Below are 19775 nucleotides of genomic sequence, written 5' to 3'. Positions count from 1 at the left end.
ATATTTATTGAGTGAATCCCGCCATCAATAGTCATAAAAATTCAGGCAAATACGTGCATATAAAATTAAAATAAAAGGATGAGAAGAATAAAACCCATAACATATTGTGTGTAATAAAATACATTAAAACATATAAGAAGATAGAACAGCTTAAAAGTTAAGATCAAATAGTTAAAGTTAAGTGGCTACCTTAAAAGTGCATTACAAAATGTCCATTAAAGTGCGCTTTGCCTAATCCTCCACATCCGCATCACGAATCTCGACACTGCAAAAACAACAAATTGCCTGGTGTCAGATTGCATAATTCTTAAGGTTGCTTTAAATGATCTTACCCCTGAACTATGGTCTCTTGGGCAACCCATTTTATCCTAATAATATGATAGACGGGGCAAAAGAAAGAAACATGTTCAAAAGTTTCTGCCATGAGTTGCAAAATGAACAATAACCATTTATGATTGATTACCGGGTTGACCCCACCTGGCAGTGTATGGTGCAAGAGGAAGGGTCCCATATCTGAACTGAAGACAAAACTTTCTTGCATTGCTAGGCTCTATATCATCCATAAACTGCTCTAGTGCAAAATCGACTTCTGCATAAGAAAGGCCTGCGTTATTGAACCCAAATTGGGCCAACTATACAGTACACCTTTTGGTATGACCATATGCCCTCTTAATTTGCTCTTCGGAGATTGTGCACGCCTCTTCTGGAAGTGGTCCACATGCACTCAAGACCGATAGACATTAGTGTGAACCTCACATAGTTGACCCTCAGGACTTTGCCTGCCCCTGGCCAGCACAACGCTTCAGACAAACCTTGTTGATAAGAGCTCAACTCCGGTGTTGACCAAATCCTCTTCCAAAACTGAAGGAGCTGTAGCCTCACTATGTCAGGTGTACTTTTGAGCCCCAAATCCATCCTTAGGGTTAGCAATGGTGTACTTATTGGAAGGCCAACCATTTGTCATACAAAGCGATTCTCAGTGGGTACCTCCTTTTGCCCCCAGAGTTCTACTCCATACAAAGCAGATCCCAGCACCTGATGATTATAGACCTGCGGGACCAGGAAGCCCTATGCATCTTCAACAGTCACCCAGAGATGTGATTTAGTTTTAGTCCACACCTTGCGATTTGAGGCTGCCATCAGACATGCTCAGTCAGGATTACACCCAAATATTCAATGGTGTGGACTTGCTCCAGAGGGCTCCCCTCAGTGTTGGATTCAGGAGAGTAGAATGGCAGGGATTAAAAACCATTTACTTAGTCTTTGAAAGGTTAGTGTCTAAGCCTTTGACACTGCAGAAATTATCAAATCTATCAAGAATTTTTTGCAAGCCCATAGGAAATTGGGACAGAAGTAACGTATTGTCGGCAAACATCAGGGTAGGAACCCTGATGTTGGCTAAGCGCGGTGCGTAAGGCTCACTGTGATCTACATAACTTACTAAATCATTTATGAACAAGGAAAATAATGTGGGTGCAAGGACACACCCCTGCCTGACCCCACTATTAACCGGGAAGATAATAGTCAGCTCCCACGTCTGCTCATATCTGCCAGAGTTTGCAAATTTAAAATGAGGGATGAGGTCAAAAGCAGACCTAAGGTCAAGAAACACTACATATAGGCACTCACCTTCCAACTGTACAATTTTTTAGTATAATAGATAAAGACAGAAGACCTGATCCAATGTGCTAGTGTGCTTGTAGCCAGGATGTCAAAAGGGGTCATCCAATCTTGGAGTTTGCTCAGGATGACCCTAAAGAAGACTTTCTGAGAGTTGCCAATGAAGGTTATTGGCCTATAATTGGTGGGGAGGTCTTGAGACCCCTTCTTATAAATAGCGATGATCTCCGCTCCAGCCCAGGTTGAGGGAATAGGGGCTTCTTTCAATATGGCATTAAAAAGGATAGTAAAATAGGGAGTTCTTACTTCAATCTCATCCAAATAAAGATTCCCAGGGATCTTATCAAGTGCCAGGGCTTTATACCGTACAATCTCGTTAATGACCTTTCTTATTTCCTCAAGACCAAAACTGATATTCTCCTGCGGACTGCTTATCAGAGCTGATAATCTAATACATGGTTAAAGATCACTGTAATTAACTGGAGCTACATCACAGTTATCTAGGTCATTATAGTCAGTGTGCTCCTCAGGAGAGTACAAATTAGACAAATGTGCAACCCATTTGGACATTGTAATGTAATTTTCCACAGGAATAAATCCATTGCAAGAACCAGTTGCAATGATATTCCGAAACAATTGTAAGTCTTTCTCTTAACTGCTGCAAGGAGGCCATCCCATTCCTTCATTTTCCAGTCTCTCTTGGCTGCCCGTATAGCGTCTTTATGTGCCCTTCTGGATGCTTGGCCAGAGTTGTACTCTGGTCTGTGGGTGTGATTAATAGTGACATCTGCTCATCAATCACTTCAGAAACTGCTTTATAGGCTTCAGTAATCGACTCCCTAGAATGCGCACTCCAGCTTACCCTTTGCTTGTTTGTTGCCACAGTTAGCCTTCTATCAAAAAGCTCATTAGCCTCTGGCTGTGCAGTTAAAAAATCACCTTTAGTTCTAGAGGAGCACTTATGATCGCTGTCCTGGTGGGGAACAACCTCCATACCAATTAACTTAGGCCAGTGCCAGAGGTCAGGTAAGAAGTAATTAGTTAGATTTGTGGATTGTGGTCCATTGAAGGCATGTTTGCCTTATTTATCCGAACTTGACCTGCCATTACATGCTTTCAATCCTCCATTCAATACTAAGGAGTTACATTGTAGAGCCAGAGGGGTACATTTTTTATAGGGGGGATAGCTAACTTAGGGATGTGCCATAATTGGTCCACATGAGCATCTAGGGGCTCAAACTGACAATTAAAATCTCTCCCTACATTCTTAACAGCGTCACCAGGAGACTAGTCAAATGGATGAACAGCATTTGGATCACTCCAGTCACAGATTTGCTTGCAGGAGCCCTCACTATAGATAAAACATGAAGCCATACCTGGAGAAACTAATGAAATGCACATCAGGTCAAGAGAATCCAGCATGATTTCCTTAAGTCTACACATAAGGGTAGTTTTGGCCCAAATTGCTAAACCCCCTGCTGGCCTAGCCTTGCCCGGCAAAATTGCCTCCTTGCTATATGTCACAAACCCTGAACAGTGCACTGGGACAGTTGACCAAGTTTCCTGGAATATACATATATCATAAGCATCAATTAATGCACACCACTCAGAGCAGGACAATTTGGATGTCAGACCAGATAAATTCCAGGATGACAACCTGGTGGTTGTAATGGTGCGAGCCCCCACCTCACCCACTCCCCCACCCTCAACCTCGTCATACATCATCAAAACAGCCCTGTTCGTGGCCACATTTTCCCACATGAGAAAGTAGTGACCTTACCCCCACATGGGGGGCACTGGCACATTCCTCAACATGGAGTGCAGCAGGTACAGTTCCATGTAATCCATCATCTTTTAGAATTAATTCCAGAGCTGTGGCCCAGTGACCGAGAAAATGATTTTGCATTAACTTTTCAGTATGATTCTAGACTGTACATTATGTCACTGAAGGCTTCTGAGTTGTGATGTGGGTGACTGATATTGTTATAGGCCAGAGACGAGACACATTTCTGTTTTTGTGCTTTTCCAACCTTTTTATTTGGTACGCAGTTAGGCCAGTGTATGTGTTATGAACCAAAGCACAAGTCGATTAGTTCACAGAGTACCACAGTTTGTTGCTCTCCTTCTATGAAGGAATGTAATTTAGTTAAATGTGGTCTTGATTACTGGCCTTAGCTGGGTGTTCATTCTAAGGTTTGTGCCGCACAATATCCCAGTGTTCCTCACTCTTGAACAATAAGTCTTAGCATTTGAAGGATAAGTGACCTAACAGGTTCATTTTGTAAGAGAAGAAGTCCTGAAACCTGAATTTCTTTTTTGTGTATTGAGGTTCACACTTTTTTGGCTCATTCAATTGCTTTGAGGGCTTGTGATTCTGTTGGGATTTGGTCTTTATCTCCATTGATGCACAAATAGATGTGCATGTCACCTGCATACGAGAGGAATTTGAGGTTTTGGGATCTGAGGACATCATGCAGATGTTCTATGTAAAATTTGAAGAGGAAGGTGATTGAGCGGAGCCTAAAAAGACTTTGCAGGTAGTTGGTCTTGGTGAGGAGGTCAGTTGTCCTACTCTGACGTTTTGCTAAAATTTGCAATGGAGGAACTGAATTGTTAAAAGGAGTCGTCCAATATGGGAGCAAGAGTGGACATGCATATAAGTGTAGTGTGGTCCATCATAACAAAAGCAGCTGCTAGGGACTAGTTGTTTCCCATTTCTAGCAAGATATCCCAGACATTGACCTAATGCCATTTAATTCCTGTACATTGGCAGAAGCTAGACTGTTTTATGTCTAGGATGAGGTTTGATTCTAAGTGCGGCTTGGAGTTAGGTGGCACTATATTTTTCAAGACATTTGAGAGCCAGTAGAGTTGTACAGTGAGTGGTGTTGTTTTGCTAGGTTGAATATAGCTTTTTGTAAAGGGGGTGAACATAGAGAGTCTCAGTGCTGTTTTCACAGAGTTGTTTATGAGGGATATTCAAAAGGTGTGAATTATTGCTGCAATGGCTGTGGGACATGGAATTCTGGAGTCTTTTTACGTCTGTGGTGTTTGGCAGGGCAACTGTTTCTCTGCAAAGGACTACATGAAGGAGAATGCCTTATTACAACCCTGGCGGTAAATCTCGCTTACCGCCGTGTAGAAGACCGCCAACACACTGCTGCGGTGGCGGAACTCCACTGCAGCTATTACGACCCAAAGCTCAGAATCCGCCAGACACCCACACAAGTCCGCCACACCAAAGGTCAGTGATGAACTGGCGATAACAAAACCAACACCATCACGCCAACAGGAATACGTCCACACTATCACGACCCACAAATCCACGTGGCGGTCTTTCAACCGCGGTATTCCATTGGTGGTACACACCGCCGCGCTCAAACTACACACACATTTATAAAACACAACCACATTGGACAATTCGAAATACACACACCTGATACACATACACACGCCACACCCACACACCCAATCCAATATAAAACACACACCCACATCACCCACAAACCCTTACTACCATAATTGTGATACCACACCCGAGAGAGACACCACCATCAACAACACCAGCATCCACAGACACACAACATCATCACTCACACAACATCCATGCACCTCAAACAACACACAACAACACATCCCCTCACACATCACAACACACACCACCTCACACATCACCCACACCACATCATGGCACCTCAATAACACCCCAGGTTCTCTGAGGAGGATCTTAGGGTCATGGTGGAGGAAATCGTCCGGGTAGAGCCACATCTATTCGGATCACAGGTGCAGCACACCTCCATTGCTAGGAAGATGGAGCTATGGCACAGAATCATCGACCGGGTCAACGCAGTGGGACAGCATCCAAGAACTAGGGATGACATCCGAAATAGGTGGAACGACCTACGGGGGAAGGTGCGTTCCGTGGTCTCCAGACAACAGATTGCCTTACTGAGGACTGGCGGCAGACCCCCACCTCCTCCCCCACAATTAACAACATGGGAGGAGCAAGACTTGGCAATACTGCATCCTGAAGGCCTCGCAGGAGTAGGAGGAGAACTGGACTCTGGTAAGGCAAATCTTTGCTAACTTATCCCCCCACCCCACCTGCATGCCATCACATACTCCCACCCTTACCCCCACACCCATCACCTCACCAACCCACAGATACCCCACCAACACAACCCATATATCCCAAAACCAAGCCCTGCATGTAACACCAATGCATGGACACCCATCACCCAAGCATGTCCCCTTCAGATACCCACACAGACCCCAAACCAATTATCACACAAGGACCTAGACAAAATTGCAAGCACTGGAGTACAGGGTCACTCATCCATTGCACACAATGGCATACACAGATGCAATAATCATGCCTTTACACCCCTGCAGGACCCCTACCCAACGTCACCGGACAGGAGGTACCAGACATATCCAGTCCCCCCACAGAAGAGACCCACAGTGATGACAGCAGCTCTGCACAACTGGATCAAGATGACCAGCAGGCCCATCAGGGACCTCGGGACAGTCGGTTCCCCTGACACTGGCACAAGCCACCACAGGGCCTCCCCCCTCAGGAAATACCAGCACAGCACCCACCCAGAGCACCCATCCCTCTGTCCCCATGACACATCAATCAGCAGTGTGTCCACCACTACAGGGAACCCAGGCAAACCCACCAACCGAAGACAATCAGGGACCTGGGGGCAGTGGCAGTGGGTGCACGGTTCAGGGGACAGAGGAACAGGAAAACAGGGGAACTGGGAGGACTGCTGTGCGACAGGGGGAGGACAGGCCCAGGGAACCCACTCTCCACGAGGCCCTCGCTAACATTATGGGAGCGTACCATCATTCCCAGGAGACGATGGCAACGGTACTGGCCAAGTTTCAGGAGACCCAGCGCCTGCATGAGGAACACTATCTGGGGATCAGGGAGGAACTGAAGTCCATAAACACCACCCTGGTCACCATTGCAGGGGTGCTGCAAGACCTTGTCAACACCAGGAGGGACACCGTGGCACAACAAGGGGCCCCTGACACTAGCCTGGATGATGAAGAGCCCTCCACCTCCGCCGGCACTAGTGGATAGGAGGCACCGCCACAGGAACACAACACCAGCACCCCGCCCCCTGCAGATGGAGAGCCACCCCGCAAACGGTCCCTGAGATCCAGGAACAAGACAGAGAACATTTCCAAGACCCCCGCCAAGAAATGAGACCCCCCCTGAATGTCACCCTTCCGTCCCACTTTGTCACCCTGTTCATCCATCAACTGCCCTTGCTCCACTTCCTATGCCCCTTTGGACAATGCACCTGTGAAACAAATAGACTGGACTCTGCCATGGACATTCCTCCACCATCAACCCTGCCCATTTTACAGCCCCCTCCACTTATTTACACATAAATAAACACATTTCAATCACAAAACAATCTGGAGTCAGTCTGTGCTTTCACAAATGTGTAATTGCAATAACTATGAAATATAGCAATGTCAATTTAATTGTTCACATACCGATAAAACACAGCTGTAGGGCTGGAGGAGATATAGCAGAGGGTACAAAGTGGGACCCACATCTGTTAAATGGATAGGCAAAGTGACAAGTCAGGGTCCATACACTGAGTGAAAATGACAGACTTATGCTAGCTCCAACAATAGTATGAGATGTGTGAGACAGTGACATCTTCTTACCTGTGTCTCACTGGAAGTATTGCTAGATAATGTTTCTGTTGTCAATATCCTCTTCTTCTGCCTCCTCTTCTTCACTGTCCACAGGCTCCACAGCTGCCACAAGACCACCAGCTGGACCATCCTCCTGCAGAAAAGGCACCTGCTGTCGCAAAGCCAGGTTGTGCAGCATACAACAGGCCACGATGATCTGGCACACCTTCTTTGGTGAGTAGTAGAGAGAACCACCTGTCATATGGAGGCACCGGAAACTGGCCTTCAGGAGGCCGAAGGTCCGTTCAATCACCCTCCTAATTCGCCCATGTGCCTCATTGTAGCATTCCTCTGCCCTTGTCCTGGGATTTCTCACTGGGGTCAGTAGCCATGACAGGTTGGGGTAACCAGAGTCACCTGCAAATGTCGAGGGACAACTGTTAGACACACACTAACCCGTATGGACAACCCCAGACCCAGACAACTATTCACACTGTATAGGGTCCTTGTCCTCACCTATTAACCACATACGGTGCCTCTGGAGTTGGCCCATCACATAAGGGATGCTGCTATTCCTCAAAATGTAAGCGTCATGCACTGAGCCAGGAAATTTGGCATTCACATGGGAGATGTACTGATCGGCCAAACACACCATCTGCACATTCATCGAATGGTAGCTCTTCCGGTTTCTGTACACCTGTTCACTCCTGCAGGGGTACCAAGGCCACATGTGTCCCATCAATGGCACCTATGATGTTGGGGATATGTCCCAGGGCATAGAAGTTACCTTTCACTGTGGGCAAATCCTCCACCTGAGGGAACACGATGTAGCTGCCCATGTGTTTCAGCAGGGCAGACAACACTCTGGACAACACGTTAGAGAACATTGGCTGGGACATCCCTGATGCAATGGCCACTGTTGTTTGAAAGGAACCACTTGCCAGGAAATGGAGTACTGACAGGACCTGCACTAGAGGGAGGATCCCTGTGGGATGGCGGATAGCTGACATCAGGTCTGGCTCCAACTGGGCACACAGTTCATGGATTGTTGCACAATCAAGTCTGTAGGTGACTATTACGTGTCTCTCTTCCATTGTCGACAGGTCCACCAGTGGTCTGTACACCGGAGGATGCCGCCATCTCATCACCTGCCCCAGCGGACGTGCCTTAAGGACGAGAACAGCATGCAGAGAGTCAGCCAACTCTGAGGTATCACAAAATGTCATTTGCACACATTTATTAATCCGCAGTGTGCCTGTTACTGTGTGTATGCAAGGCCTACATTGGTGTGATGCAGTTAAAATTAATGCCATGTGGCCCCCTGAAATGGCAGCTGCCTGACCTGTAAGGTGGGACAAGGGGATATGAGGTAACTACGCTGGCTTTGTACACCGTCGTGGTAGGCGGTCGAAGACCGCGGCGCAATCCTGCATTGGTTAACATTGAACCCTATGGGTCCCAGGAGCCAATGACGACGTACGCCGGTGGTGACGGTACTCACCGGAGCGGACGTGACTGCCATTTTCTGTCTGTTCACTCACTTGATACCTGACCTTCAACAAGAGAGGACCTACACTGCAAGAGCTGCTGTGACCTCAGTCTGGAAGCGACGATGGCTCATGTGTCTGGGGAAAGGGCCCCTGCCTTCACTTCGGAGGAGTTGGAGAAACTAGTGGATGGGGTCTTCCCCCAGTACACAACTGTACGGTCCTCCAGACAAACAGGTGAGTACACTGTGAGAATGCTGCATGGGCAATGCCTGTTTGGAGTGGTGCGGATGGAAGAAAAATGGGGGAGGGGGACTGAGGCCTGCATGTGCAGACGGTGAGTGTATGTGCGTCAGGGCAAGGTTGGGAACGTGGGCCAAAGAGGATGACGGTCTGGACGGGTAAAGATTTTCCTTTTCCCCTGTACTATTCCTCTAGGTCAGTGCCCACCAGAAGAAGGATATTTGCCGTGCCATCACCAAGGACGTCTGGACCCTGGGGGTCCAACACAGACGGAGCACCCACTGCAGGAAAAGATGGGAGGACCTTCGATGCTGGAGGAAGAAGACGGCGGTGGCCCAGCTGGGGATGGCCTCCCAATGTGGGAGGGGTGCCCGTCGCACCATGACCCCCCTGATGTTCTGGATGTGCCTTGTGAGGCAGGCTCTGTGGCACTCCAAACCCACTGGTGGTTAGTGCCATCTACACATATTCAGGCTCCTGTGACTTCCAGGTGTGCAGCAATTGGGCTTAGGCCTTGTACCCCATGGGCATGTGATAAATCTAGGAACTATAAGTGCATGGTGTAGTGCAGAGGGCTGCTGTGTCTGTTGTGTCCTCCAACGGTATTGGTGTTGCATGCACTGAACATGTCTTTCTCCTGTCTTTCCCCCACTCTTTTTGTGGTCTCCCTGTTCTTGTGTGAAATAGCATCATCAGGCGGAGGAGCAGTGGCACCGAAGCAGGAGGGACCTGCATCCCACTTGGCCCTGGAGGGCAAAACAAGGGAGTCTGAAGCCACCAGTTGGACGGAGGGCGAGGGGAGCTCCACGGCGGGGACAGGAGCAGACAGCAGTGACAGCAACTCCTCCTCTGATGAGAGCTCCCTTGCGGTGTCGGGCCCCTCTGTGCCCCCCGCATCAACAGGTACAGCCACCACCCCCCCACCAGCACCGCCCTCCCAGCAGCCCTTCAGCGTGTGTCCCGTGGCCGCTCACCCAGGAGGGTGGGCACCTCCTTCGCCCCAGGCACATCAGGCTCTGCCCCAGTCAGCCCTGCTGCCCTCAGTGAGAAGGCTATTGACCTCCTGAGATCCTTCACTGTTGGTCAGTCTTCCATTCTGAATGCCATCCAGGGTGTTGAGAGGCATTTGCATCAAGCAAATGCATACCTGGAGGGTATTCATTCTGGCCAGGCAGCCCAACAGAGAGCATTTCAGGCTCTGGCCTCAGCACTGATGGCAGCCATTGTCCCTGTGTCCAGCCTTCCCCCTCCAACTTAACTCCACCCAGACCCAATCCCCTGTACCTCAGCCTACACAAAGCACACCATCAGACCAGCTTGCACACACCTCAACACACAAGGGTGGCTCAGGCAAACATAAGCACCACACATCCCACTAGCACTCACACAAGCATCATACCCATGCACACATACCGACATCCACTGCCTCCACTCTGTCCCCCTCCTCCATGTCTCCCTCCTCCCTCCCATTCTCGTCTCCTCTCACACCTGCATGCACTACATCCTCAGCCACTACCTCCATCACCAGCACGCCCATCACCACATACCGCTCACGTGCACTCACCACCCCCACTACCATTCACACATAACCAGTGTCCTCTCCCAGTGTGTCTGTGAGCCCTCCTCCCAAAGTACACAAACGCAGGCACACACCCACCCAGCAGACATCCACCTCACAACAGCCTCCAGCCCATGCACCTTCACCCAAATTCAGCAGACGTACACCTCCTACAACCACTACCTCTACCTCCACTCCCAAACCCCCTCCATATACCCGTCCCAGTGTGTCTAAAAAACTTTTCCTGGCTAATATTGACCTCTTCCCTACACCTCCCCCCCATCCTTCCCCTAGGGCCAGGCTTTCCAACTCCCAGCCCAGCACCTCAGCCACCACATCCCCAGGCACAGTGGTGCTAGCGTCTGCGGAGTCATGGAGTGCGCCAACCATCAGGGTTGCCAGTGTGCCACGGAGCTAGGGCAAGGACATTCCGCCACCTGCCAAGATGAAAAAGGTGCCCACATCCCGAAGGGAGAAGCCAAAAACACCTGCCACCAAGAGGTCAGGGAAAACAAAAGGGGATAATGGCAAGACAGCTGCACCACCATCAAAGGTGGGGAAGGGCCAGAAACTGAAGGGCAGGTCAGGAGAGGGCATGGTGGCACCGACTGAGGGACCAGTGTCCCACCTTCTGTCCACGTCGACGCCAACCTGTACGTCAGAGAAGACCGCCATCTGCACCGCCACAAAGCCCACCACCAGCACCGCTGCCACAGAGCCCTCCGCCAGCACCGCTGCCACAGAGCCCGCCACCAGCACCTCTGCCACAGACCCCGCCGCCAGCACCGCTGCCACAGACCCCACAGCCAGCACCGCTGCCACAGACCCCGCAGCCAGCACCGCCGCCACAGACCCTGCCGCAAGCACCGCCACCACAGAGCCTGCCGCAAGCACCGCCGCCACAGAGCCTGCAGCCAGTACCACTGCACCAGAGCCCGCAGCCAGCAGCGCTGCCACAGAGCCCGCCGTAAGCACCGCCCATCTGACACCACCGCAAGCGCCGCCAGCAGCCCCGCGACATCCTGAGCCAGTGGCATCACCGCAGACATGGCTGCCATCCCCAGTGGTCAGTCATCCAAGGCTGGTGGTGAGTTCCAGGAGCCTGGGCAGCTTCCATGAAGCTTCACTGTCATCACAGTTGTCACCTGCATATGGCATGTGAAGCCGCAGCAGTGTAGGGTATGTCTCTGCCTCCATGGCGTATAAACCTACCTGTACCTCTGCAATCTCGTGGCACACACACCTAGGCGAGTGTATTGTTGCGGCCACAATGCACGTGGAGCACTCTGAGAACAAAGCACCCTCCAGAACCAGTGGAGAAAGGCATCCACTACCTCAGTCCTTGGCAGGATGAAGCACTTTGGGCACAAAGCCCCCTCCAGAACCAGTGGAGAAAGGCATCCACTACCTCAGTCCTTGGCAGGATGAAGCACTCTGGGCACAAAGCCCCCTCCAGAACCAGTGGAGAGATACATCCACTACCTCAGTCCTTGGCAGGATGAAGCACTCTGGGCACAAAGCTCCCTCCAGAACCAGTGGAGAGATACATCCACTACCTTAGTCCTTGGCAGGATGAAGCACTCTGGGCACAAAGCCCCCTCCAGAACCAGTGGAGTATCACATCCACTACCTCAGTCCTTGGCAGGATGAAGCACTCTGGGCACAAAGCCCCTTCCAGAACCAGTGGAGACTGTTATCCACTTGAGAGACTGTGGTTTTGCACTCCCCAGGATGCAGCAGTGGGCAAGCCACCCACTGTAGAGACTTGAGAGACTGCGGCTTTGCACTCCCCAGGATAAAGCAGTGGGCAAACCACCCACTGGAGAGAATTGAGAGACTGTGGCTCTGCACTCCCCAGGATGCAGCAGTGGGCAAACCACCCACTGAAGAGACTTGAGAGACTGTGGCTTTGCACTCCCCAGGATAAAGCAGTGGGCAACCCACCCACTGGAGAGACTTGAGAGACTGTGGCTTTGCACTCCCCAGGATAAAGCAGTGGGCAACCCACCCACTGGAGAGACTTGAGAGACTGTGGCTTTGCACTCCCCAGGAACATCAATGGGCATGGAGCCCCGTCATGGAGCAGGCTGAGGTACCCCCCCCCCCTGAGGTGCTTGTATATTTTCTATCTGATGCCCCTCCAGTGTTCTCTCCGTTTGGAGTCAGGTGTCATGTGTGGGCCTTGCTCATGCATTTTGGGCCCAGTGGTCCATGGACCATGATTGGTGCACTATGCAGACTTGTGTAGCTGGTGTACATAATTGTATATACTGGATTTTGAGTTTTGACTAATGGATTTTTTTTAATTACAATTGTTACAATCATTTCCTTTTGTCCTTGCGTTATTCAAGGGGGGGGTGGTTGGCGTGTATGTGTAAGGTTGCAGCATGTGTTTGTGTGTATGGTGTTGTGGGTGAGGGTGAGGGTGGGTGTGGGGGTGTTGCGTGTGTGTGTCACTCTCTTTTCCCTCCCCCCTCCCCTGTGTTGTAGGTGCAGTACTCACCGTGGTCATCACCGCCATCGTTGGAGCTCCTGATAGAGGAGCAGGAAGACCATTGCCGGCAGGATCTGCAGTTCGGGCTCCATGGCGTCCTGGTTCCTCGTGGGGTGTGGATGGGTGAGTGTTTTCCCTTCTGTGTACTGTTTCCGCTGTGTTTTTATTTGCGTTCGTTCCGCCCCGGAAAAGGTGGCGGATAGCCGTGTTGTGATAGGGTGGGCGGTACATTGTGTTCTGCCTGTCTGTTGGTGGTATCCGCCACGCTGTTTGTTTGTACCGCCGTGGCAGCCGAAGTGTTCAAGTGGCTGTCTATGTTGGCGGTTTCCGCCACGGTCGTAATCCCATTTTTTTTCCGCCAGCCTGTTGGCAGTATTACCGCCGCTTCAACACCGACCGCCAGGGTTGTAATGAGGGCCTAAGCCCCGGTGTGTTTGGGGCCTGGTGTATTTATTGCCCTGCGGTAGGTAGACCGTAGGATGTGATGTACTTTCTTGTTTTTCAGAGACCCTCAGAGTCGATGTTTACATGTTTGGTTTGCTTTGCCTCTCAGAAGAGGTGTGCAAGTGTCTATGAGCTGGATGACTGCTGCAAACCACAAGTTAATGAATTGTTGGGATTGGCATTAAAGTTGACAAAGTCAGAGTTTTATGTTAGATAAGTCTAAAAAATTTCAAATGCTATATTTTTAGATTTAAAGGAGGCAGATTTGCTAGGGGAGTGTGATGTTGAATGGAATGGTCTTGTTGCAAGACTAGAAACAGGTTCCTAAATTGCTGATTAGTGTGAGAAATGGATTGCAGATCTGGCTTGCAATGCTTTAGTTGGGTAGCATGTTGTACCACAGTGAGTGTTTTGATAAGGTGGAGCAAAATCTCCTGGGTTTTTCATGCTTAATCTGGAGGTCAAGTCACCCAAGTCAATGGTGTGTGCTTGTGGGATGGATAACCTGGTAAGATCTGAGTATTAATGTATAAAGTTCTAGCTGTGTCCGGAAAGTGGCATGTGACTCATTGGATCTGAGTATTTAATGAGGGTGACCAGGATGAGGAAGACTTAGAGTTTGAAAGGATGCATGTATAATGGTTGGATAAATATTAGATAGTAAGTGCAGATTAATAACCACACATGCACACACACTCACATCTCTAGCATCACCATGGAGAAATTATCACTATCTGAGTAGGATTGCTCAGTAGGATGGTTAAAAGTTGCATTATATTGTACACAATGCAGTTGTGAGAATATACCCTTTCAATCACAAACACAGCTAATTTTCTACTAAGTGTTCCTTCATTCTGGACAGATGTTGGATATTGGAAGGACTTTGCGAAGCTAAAGGCCATCCATTGCATTGAAATCCAGAGGTTGTTTTCTACCACCCATATCAAGCTCTACAAATATCAGTTCTATGAAAGGTTACCTTCACACAAGGTCAATATTGTGATTCCCAATGCTGTGCATTAGGTTCTGTACTCAGCCATCCTTTCAAGATGTAAGAATGATGAATAAAGCACTTGTAGAGCGATGCCTCAGGAAGAGATCCCCTTGCCGGCAGATACAGTAAGTGACTGCAACCACCTGAAAGGAGATGTCTGGGGGGGTCCGTGGGACCCTCTTTCTCCTGTACAGAGGCCTGATATCAGGGGGCACACTGATACGGTGTGGGCGCAACTGTAAAGGGATTTCCTCATTTGCATGGGGCCATCCCCACATGCAAATGAGGGGACACCCTTTTGAGATAGCGTGGTGCAACATGCGCACCAGCACTATCTGTATTACAGAAGGGGCCGCACAAGCGTCTGTGGCCCCTTCTGTAATAGCAAAGTGCCTCAAGAGTATGCATAGTGGGTGCAACTGCCCATTGTGCCCCGGAAGCACTAATTGTAACAAAGCCCCCTGTAGATTAAGGACAAGCAGTTGAGACATACAGGAGACAAGGGAGGTAAGTGATGTACAGTGAGCAGGCGTATGGGTCACATGCCCGATGAAGGTCCCAGAAGTTTATCAGTTGACAGCCATAATTCATGCTCTAGTAAAGCATATGCAAGGGAGGGATATGCTTCTCGTTGAGCACATAATCTAATTCTAAGATTTGCATTCACATTACAGAGTGTTGGGATGTTGAGAGAAAATGTATTTTTGGCAGAGTTCTCTTTTATATAGATCATTGTTTCATTGTTGTTTTTAATTTTACACCACTTTGGGTCCCCCCGAAGCCATGAAAGCACTAATATAAGATTGGCAACTTATAATGACTTATACATTACTTTCATATTTAAGGCATCCTTTAATAGCAATCACCAAAATCACAAAAACACCAAAGATGTATATGTTTTAAGTAAAATTCAACACTGGGTGTATCATTTCACAGATACAAAATGAACTTATAAAGAAAACAGTTTCATCTATGTTCATTCATTTTCTGGCCATCCTCCCATTGCCACATTGAATGTTCAGTGAGCTAGATGTTCGCCATTACAAATGTTTTGTCTGGAAGGCTAGGGATTTGAATTCCAGCAAGGAAAACTAGGGCACGATGTACTAATATATGATCACTAAAACAGGTCGCAATTTGCGAACAGTACTTTTTGGGACGAGTAAAGATTTTTAATATCCGACCTATGTACTACTTGAATAGTTCTTAAAAAACAGAATTGCAGTGTGCCAGATTCAGACTTTCCTCATGCATATTAATGAGGAAGGTTGCAAATCCCGACTCACTACACTTTACTGCGTTGACAGGAATGGTGGCCTGCTGGGGTCAGTAGACCACCATGTCTGTAGTTGCTTTTATGTAAGCAATATTTTTTTAACGCAACTCATTTTTCTTAAAGGGGAATGGGATACAGTTAAAAAATGACAAGTTTCACAAACTTTTTTTAGGAGTAAGTAATAGTCCTATGGACCACTGCATACTCCTATAAATGTTTTTATCAACATTCAAAACGGGGAAGGGGTCCATTGGGGACCTTGTCCCATTTGCAAATGGCTTATTACTGCCTTTGTGTACGCTTTAAAGTATTAACGTTTAGCAACTGGATTTGGGTTGCAGAAAGTTAATACATACCATAAACAATCAGTATTTGGAAGTGATGCTCTAAACACACCCCTTCTCAATACACCACTTATAAATACCGATTTGGTATAGTTTCTTAAACACGTTTAACGATTCTGAAAACCTTTCATGAATCATTAAATGGGCTTAGTACATTTCAAAAAGGGTTTCAGCATTTGCAAACTTTACATTTTACCATATCAGAGGGATTGTGAACACTAAAACGCGTTGTACATCTGGACCTAAAACTTTTATCTTCAGTCTCCACAGTCCCCATCTTGGCCAGTAGATCACAATCGGGCTCCTTGTTCACCTGGCTCTGTCTTCTAAGTTTGACGGTGGAATGGAGACAGGTTCACTACAAACCTTGGAAGTTTGTAGTTGAATAAGATTGGAATTTATAGGCAAATAAAAACAGCTGGATTAATAGGTCTCTTAGCCAGAGCAATAAATTAGAAATGCTAGCCTCGATTCCAGCCCTAAATTTCAGCTGCTCGACGTCTCGTTCGCTGCGTTAAATACACTGGTCTGGCCTTTACCGCTTGGCACAAATAATTATCTCACTATCTTTTATATCTACGGAGCTCAGGGACGAGGAGAAAATTTAGGGCTGCGATCTGACGAGAAATCGCTTAGGACAGAAACTAAGGAGAATTTACGCAGCAGCCTCGAGAAACTGGAGGGAGTCCTCCGGGCTCTGTTTTCAAAATGTTCACCTCACTGAACTTTTGTTCTTTTCCTCGTCAATTTATGGCACATGTTGCTGAGACATTGCAAAAACTGTGTCATGAGGAGGGTACGGCAAAACCTAATGTCCTGGCTGCCTTGGTCCACCTCTGCTGAGGTGTGTAGGAACATGTTGGTTGTAAACACAAACCGCATCCTTAATGCCTTGCAGAGGACCAGATTGAGTCTTGGTACGCTACAATCAATTCCTATGAACGACGTGTGCTCTTCTGCACAATCAGGTAGAGGGAGGTACTCAGGATTACCGATCGTTTGCAAGGTCTCCCCCTTCTTCTGCACCCCAAGCAGCAGTCTCTGCTGGTAGCAGAGCAGGCAGAGAGAAAGAGTCGCCGAGGTGGTGGTGACTGTCACCAGCTCACTGCGCTCCCAGGGACGGGTGCACTAGAAGTGCAATGTAACAGCAGAGAGGAATTTCCAAATCAAACCTGGATATACAGCAAACTAAAGTATATTGTGATGTAGCAATGTCTGCAGCACATGAGGATTCAAATATCCTTATAGATTTTACGCCTGCTTCAGTGATTGCGAATTGTCCTTTTGATGCAAATGCAATCCATGTACTTGTGGTAATGATATCCCCCTGCTTGCTACAGAATTCAGGAGCTTTTACCATATGGAGGCTGCTGAAAAGATACCTTGGTGATCAATAGTGATCTATGGTTAATCGATAACAGATCTAATCCCTTGGCATGCCGATTGTCCTGAGAGAAAATCGCTCTTTGAATAAGAAAGCCTGCTTGTCGATCATCAGAGCAGAGACCAAAGACAGATTCAGCATCGCGTTTCAAGCTGTTTTCTTTCTGCAAAGAAAAGGCCTTGTTAAAAAAAAAAAAAAAGTCATTGCTTCTTAGTAAAACAGCCTGTGAAGTTTAAGCACAGCTTATGCCTGCAAATTTTCATTTTCGCACAATTGGTCTATAAGCACCACAATTGTACACTTGTATAAACGTAAGCCAAAGACATCTGGATATGCAAACAGTACGAATGGGTCTATGTCAAACCCATATAATCAGAAGTGAGAAAAAAGCCAATGAATTTAAAGCATAAGTTGTCTCACACTCAGGATGCCAGAGCGCAATGCCATATTCTATGTGCCTAGGACCTGTTTTCTTACCAGGGGCATAGCTTCAGAGGGTGAAAGGGGGGGTGGGGGGATGCTATACCCTCCTAATAAATTAATCTTCTGATAAATTATTGGCTACAGATGCATTCAGTTTAAAGTCATCAAAAATATTGGTAAGTTTACAAAATATTTTTTTCCCTCACTTAGTACCCTATCAATCCTCATTCCTCTCTCTTTCCACTTGGCCTCATGAACCTCCCATAAACCCTGCTTGTGGTATAATGGATTTAAACATTTTACGCCAGCCCGATTGTCCGAAAATCTCAAAGCTCACACCCCTCCAATCCTACTAACCAAGCTACGCCTATATTTCTTACATACTCACCACATGTGTACTTTTTATGTCTTAGTTGTGTCTCTTACTGTTATGGGTGTGTCCCTTGGACATTGCGTGTGGAATTGCTTAAGTGTGGAGAAACTCGAGATGCAAGGGCCCAGAATTACTAAATAATCAGCTTTGAATTTTATAAGAATGAACGGTGAAATGAAAAACATTGTAAAGTCCGAATTGCACTGATGACATTAACAGTCACACTTGTTCTTAATGGGTAATTTTTCTGTGATGCAAAGCGTTTTGCCTCCATACTAATGTGAGCAGACAGTGCCTTGCATGAAATTGGTACTTGAGGCAGACCCTCCAGTACAACTTTTTAAACGCAGACAACTGTCCCAGTGTAAGCCATGTAAAAGGGGTAAATTTGTTGAAATTGCATGTTACAAGTGGTACTATCCTACAATATCCCACGTGCCCATTTTTATCGCTGGCTTCATTTAACACTAGTATTCCATAAAAGGCCAGGTTCCTCTACTTTAGTAGAGCTCGCTTTGTGTGGGATTATAGGAACTTTTCACTTTTCCTGCCCTATTTCACCACCTTTGATAAATTATCAGGGGCTTGGCGCTATGCAGTGTAAAGGTATTTGGAAAACTCCCCGCAACCAGTACCAACAATTTTAATTCATGTAAAAGCTGATTTGCGATGTGGTCTGTGCCGCTTTGCACCGGAAGCGCACCTCAGGGTCATGCGAGCACAAACGCTACTGAGTAAAAATTTTGGACCTATGATTCCTTCTGGCCTACAGCTGACCTCCACATTATCTTCTGTAATTATCTGTACATTAGCAAATCCAACTGGTCTCATTATCGACTTCAGTGACCGATGCATAACTACATGCTCTAAATTTGAATTTTTGTCTGCACTGAATGTCATTAACACAACTTTCTCCAGTGTGTAATGTGGAGGGACACAGGAGTCTGTAGCATTTGTCAGCGATTTGCAAGACCCGAGGATCCATGTATTCCTCCTCTCAAAACTGCTGATACAAGCTACTTGCCGGAGTACCATCTCGGTATTCATGAGGTAGAGATCTGGACCTTAGCACCCCGGTGCCCAGGCCTTGGCCAAATCACTCTTTTCGACTTAGAAAGTGAAATACCATCAGTGCTGATGGCTGTGAGATGTCTGTATTTGCTACTTTCTGTCCTGTGATGACATTCCAAAAGATTGTTTTTTAAAAAAACAGTAAAAAGCTATAATTGGAATCTATATTCAGAAAGTTTTCTTTCTCATGATACTTTTCAGACATTAGGGACCAGACAAGCACCTCATGTTCGTTCCAGTACATAAGCCGTGAAGGTAAATGTGCTTATGGTTTTTCGTTAGTTTTCAGTCGATCCAAGCAAATTTGCTAATGAAGCCTCATTCAGCCGCCAAGATCTTCCTTGCTGAATGTGCTCTCCGAATTGAAATGCTTGGCAGTTCAGCAGAAATGTTCCAGGGCTGCATT

This window comes from Pleurodeles waltl, chromosome 6 (assembly GCF_031143425.1).
Source record: "Pleurodeles waltl isolate 20211129_DDA chromosome 6, aPleWal1.hap1.20221129, whole genome shotgun sequence".
In the NCBI taxonomy this organism is placed as follows: Eukaryota; Metazoa; Chordata; class Amphibia; order Caudata; family Salamandridae; genus Pleurodeles; species Pleurodeles waltl.
The sequence above is the reverse complement of the archived record's forward strand: the minus strand, read 5'-3'. Positions refer to the sequence as shown.